The sequence below is a fragment of the Salmo salar genome, chromosome 25 (genome assembly GCF_965601325.2).
Source record: "Salmo salar chromosome 25, fSalSal1, whole genome shotgun sequence".
Taxonomy (NCBI): domain Eukaryota; kingdom Metazoa; phylum Chordata; class Actinopteri; order Salmoniformes; family Salmonidae; genus Salmo; species Salmo salar.
In genome coordinates this window covers 8840786-8846287 of record NC_138315.1, presented here as the reverse complement: position 1 = coordinate 8846287, position 5502 = coordinate 8840786, and the positions used below count along the sequence as shown (strand labels likewise).

The 5502-nt window shown below is 38.7% G+C and overlaps 1 long non-coding RNA gene across 1 annotated transcript; it reads left to right on the top strand.

Annotated features, from left to right (window-relative positions):
* The first annotated feature begins 842 nt into the window (after positions 1-842).
* On the top strand, positions 843-3383 carry LOC106586110 (uncharacterized). The gene is made up of 3 exons (XR_001324131.3): positions 843-1061; positions 1509-1574; positions 1704-3383. It is a non-coding gene; the product is annotated as an uncharacterized LOC106586110 (long non-coding RNA).
* The last annotated feature ends 2119 nt before the right edge of the window (positions 3384-5502 follow it).

Sequence of the window (5502 nt, the reverse complement as noted above, 5' to 3'; positions counted from 1 at the left end):
TCTTTCAAATTGTATTGGAAATTTTCCAGTGCATATGTGTTCATTATACATTTCAGAGGAGTCAGCAGGATGAGTGCACTCCATATGTGTGTCTGGGTCATTAGACACCATTAGACATGCACCTGTCTGGGGACTGGGCATGACTGTTTATTTCTGTACCAGTGCTATGGCCTAATATTTACTGTTGCTATGGTTACACCTATTGGGAACTTTCCAGAACATGTGTGCTCATCTCAGAGTGGTCAGCAGATTAAGTGCACTCTGTATGTGTATATAGGTCATTAGGCACCATTAGACATGCACCTGTCTTGGGAGTGAACATGTCTATTTATTTTTGAACCATTGCTATGGCTCTAAAGTTTCCATGCCCTAATGTGAAACCAAACTAAAATTAGTGCAAGGCTAAAAGATAATGGTGGCTAAATGTCAGAGGGGATGAATCATTAACATAAAGAGGAGTTACTATGTGTGTGACATAAGGATGAAACCTGTATAAAAAGTGTGTGCCAAGGCTTGAAAGGCAGTTGTTTTCATGAACCAGCTCGGCTTATGTTACTCTGTAATAAAATTCCATTTGAACTCACAGGCTCCGGTATTTGAGAGATATTATTGACTGGATATTTCCATGACAATTGTCGCACGTCCCATCAAACTCTTCAATATTTTCCAATGGAACAATTTCTGATGTCCCTTCTTCAAAAAAATCCACAAGTGCATACATATTTGGTGATATTTTGCTTCTGCTGCAAAGTGCAAACTGAGAGTAAACCGTTATTTTTTTGCACGCACCTAGTTTTTTGAATTTCGCACATGCGCACGATTTAGTTAACGTAGAGCTTGACGCCTTTTATGCTTTGCCGGCAAGTTTTTTTTATAGCTAGCAACGGAATCAGTTTCATTAGCAGTTGACAGAATACAAGCAGTTTTCAACAATTAGTTAATTTGCTTACCATTGTAAGAAATGCCTCCAGTCCGAGTGATAAGGGGACCATTTAAAAAATGGATGCATGATGAAAACTTCCTCTTTTCCTTGACAGACCAGGTCAAGCAGGAATATTAAGGTATTGTTGTTATATTGCCTTAGCTAGGTGTGAGCTCTAGAAACTATATTTATTTTTTAATGTAGCTACAACCATATTACTGCTTGGGGTGTTCAATTGCTTAGCTATGCTGTTACTGGTATGTATACACTAGCTGTATATCTGCTAGCTAGATACAGTTGCTAGTAAACTTGTTAGCTAGATGGTACATTGTCAGTGTTTGTATTCAGTGTCTAGTTTCCAGCTAGCTACTTACAAACCTCAATCAACATGGCTCTGATTATTTCGTTTAATCAGGATTTAGTCGCGTGTCAGTTACACAACCCCCCCCCCCCCCCCCCACACACACACAGAGACATTCCGTTTCTTCGTTTCTTAGCCTCACCCTTGTGAAGTCAGTGTCACGTATTCTAGCTAATATTTTCATTAGATAATGTTCGGTGTTGGTTTTCTCTGTTCATTTTTTAGGACCCTCTAACACACCCCAATCAACCTGGCTCTGATGATTTAGACCGTGATGATGCCCCTGAGATGGTTAGTGTCAGGTGCACAAACACACAACTCTCAGGCCTTAGCAATCTGTTCTACCTTTGCAGATGTATAATACATTTCCTTCTCGCTTAAACAAATGTCTAAAAATAACTTGAATCTAAATCTTTTCAGAACAAATAAATTATTTACCCTGGGGCATCAGTAACAAAAGGGCAATGCCTTATGGCAATAATGCTCTTTGTTCTGCATCATCACCTGACTGGAACTGCCCTGATAGACCTACTTGCCTTGCTGAATTTCCTTGTCCCCAACTTGGTTCCAACATCTAAATATCTCTTCAAAAAGCTTTTGGGTAATCCAGCCCTGACAGCTGTCTCGTTTATTTTGTGACGAATGCCAAAACTACTTAGAAAAGCAACCCGAAGACACAAATTGCTCACACTGTGGAACGCCCTTTATCAGAGAAACAAAACTTTTCTTTTTGTCAATACCTTTGAGGGACCTTCTGCGAGATACACTGGAGAACAGAATAGATGTAATAGATATTTTGAGGAAAACAGTGAAGGAAGAAGAATATGAAATCGAGGATGTCATAGATGGAAAGATGTACCAGACATTACTGAAAGAGATGAGACTATCTGCTGATGATTTAACATTAACCTGGAACTGTGATGGAGTACCCATTTTTAACTCCTCAAATTACTCAGTTTGGCCCCTTCAATTTACCATAAATGAACTGCCTTACATACATCGGAAAGAAAATGTGATGGTTGCAGGACTTTGGTTTGGCCCAGAAAAACCCAGAATGGATACCTTTTTAAAACCTTTTATTGATGAATGTTGAGATTTAGCCCAAAACCCATTACTTTGGAGAGATAACAGTGGGATTCTGAAGAGGACAAATGTCTTCTCCTTGATTTGTTCCTCAGATGCAATAGCCAGGCCAATCCTTCGTTACTGTAAACAATTCAATGGGGAATATGGTTGTGATTGGTGCTTGCACCCTGGTAAAGTTGTCCCCAAAGGCAGAGGATATGTAAGATCCTTACTCTCAACAACTGCAAATTGAAAGATCAAACAATCAATTTAAGGATAATGCATTTCACGCTGCTCACACTGACATTCCGCAAAATGGTGTAAAGGGGTTGTCAACACTGTTTTTGCTTCCATTGTTCAACATTTTGTTTGGTTTTGTGCCTGACTACATGCATCCTGTTCTCCTCAGCATAACTCGACAACTTCTGTCTCTTTGATTGGACATGTGCAACTGTTTGAATCCATGGCACATAGGTTGACAAATTACAGAATTAGACTCTTGACTCCTAAATCTCAAGCCGCCAAAGGAAATTACAAGAATACCGCGATCACTGCATATAAGTGATCAGCTTCTGTAAAACTTGCTGTAGAAGAACTAATTACCGGATCTGTCCCGTCCCAACCTTTGGAGTCATACGGTCGATTCATTTATGAACAGATTGTATATCACACAACTAACTACATAATCTCAGAAAAAAGGGATAATACCTCAGTCGTGTTAAAAATGGATGTTGTGCACAACTGCTGTTCTTTTTCTTTGTTAGACTGAATTGCGTTTGTCAAACTGTTAGGAGAATTATGTTCTCAATGTTAACTTCAATTAAAATACTCAGTCTGCAACCCGGAATTGGTAAGATTCTGGTTGAATGAAACAGACAGAGTTCCAGCTTACAAGAGGCAGAATGTTTATTTACAAGAACGTTCTGAAGTCCATTGTACAGAGGCATCATTTTTATAGTTCACTCCTCACTTACTTACGCACACACATACACACAAACATTAAGGCACCAGATCTCTTAACACTGTAGATCATTACCCCGCCAACAGTTTCATTCCTCTGAGATTAGGGAAACCTTGAGGGGAACTCCCTCTCATATCTTAAACCCTCAGAGTTCAAGCTAGGTCAGGTCAACCACAGTTGAACAGTTCTTGGTGTTTACTTAAACACACAGACACATTCTTCTCTTTCCCAGTCCAACCTTGTTAGATTTATGCTGAACATTTTAGTTACTCATTATACAGGCTACATACAGTGAGGGAAAAAAGTATTTGATCCCCTGCTGATTTTGTACGTTTGCCCACTGACAAAGAAATTATCAGTCTATAATTTTAATGGTAGGTTTATTTGAACAGTGAGAGACAGAATAACAACAAAAAACCCAGAAAAACGCATGTCAAAAATGTTATAAATAGATTTGCATTTTAATGAGGGAAATAAGTATTTGACCCCCTCTAAATCAGAAAGATTTCTGGCTCCCAGGTGTCTTTTATACAGGTAACGAGCTGAGATTAGGAGCACACTTAAAGGGAGTGCTCCTAATCTCAGTTTGCTACCTGTATAAAAGACACCTGTCCACAGAAGCAATCAATCAATCAGATTCAAAACTCTCCACCATGGCCAAGACCAAAGAGCTCTCCAAGGATGTCAGGGACAAGATTGTAGACCTACACAAGGCTGGAATGGGCTACAAGACCATTGCCAAGCATCATTGACAAGACAATTTTTTAACACAAAAACATTCTCAGTCGTCTTCCTCAAATGAAGGGGATGATGATGCAATCTTTGCGAGAGGCAGGGAGTCTGATTTCATTTTTCCTCAATTCTAGGCTCAGACATTTCATTCAGGATCCTTCTGAAGGATTTGTTGCCATAGAAATGTACCTGGCTTAAAGGTGAGCCACTTTCGTGGTACTGGTTATCCTGAGTTGAACTCAGTTGACCAAAGTTCTCCTCAAACATGACTTGTAGTGTAGGGCTCAGGTTACCTAGGATTTGTTAGCTAAGGTTTGTGTTATGTGTGTTGGTTCACACTTTATGTTATGTTATTGGTCACAGAACTACCTACAAAAGACCCAAGGCTAAACTCAAAACTCAGGACGACTTCTGGTTTACAGTTCAGAAGTTGTGTTGTATTCAGTGAATCCTCTTCCGCTCCCTGATTAGGTTGGAAGATAGCAGTATGTTCATGGTTGTTCACTTGGCCAGATAGTGTTTTTAATTCAGCCTGAGAGGTAAGGAAGGCCAAATCAGGGGAGCAGATCTCCACCTAACACCATCACTTAACAGTTTTATACATTTTTCAGACTTCTCTATGGCCTACACAATTGAATTGTACAATGGTTTTCCATCCTGAAAGACTAATATAGTAGTGATAGTATGAGTGTTGTTTTTAGTATAGTATGTACAGTGTAATCTACTGTACATCATTGCATTGACCCACAATAAGCTATTATCAATTTATGTCCAAGAAATCCTGCCAAAAACATTTGAGAGACCTTTTAAGACCAACTTACGAGTCAAAAACTGGTACAGAGGAAAAACAATAGATCAACTCTTGTATTGTATGATCTTTGGTGTTTATGACAACACTAATTAGAAACCACATTCCTGTTTATAGAATGTATATTTATACTAACTACAAAAGATTAACACAGAAGCTAGCAGTGAAATTACGTCAGCAGATTGTCTTGCATATATGGCTTCCAAATACATTTCTGGTTTGGATCCAATCTGTCTAGTCATTGAAGATAATTGCAGTTACATGGACGAATTCCATATCCAAATTCAGCTGGCACGAATTGTAGTAATGGAATTGGACCATAATTGTGAAAGGCTCATAAGAGGATAAAGCTCTCAAATATCCTCATAAGCTGACATTGGGAAATGTCATACCTGTCTCTCTGTGTTTTGCCCATTGTACTATTGTACATTACTTGCAGCGATACATTTCTTTTGTGATTCATCATGCACTCAGTTCAGCTATTTTGTCAAACGCACGTCAGCATCTCGTCTTATACAACATTCAAATGTCAGTTTTACAGAGACATTTACAATCAGGGCAATTACAGAACATAATGATAGATCATTAGGAAAATATAAAAGGGATGAAAATGAAGAGGTAGGGTAATTATTGTAAACAAACCAAATTGATTT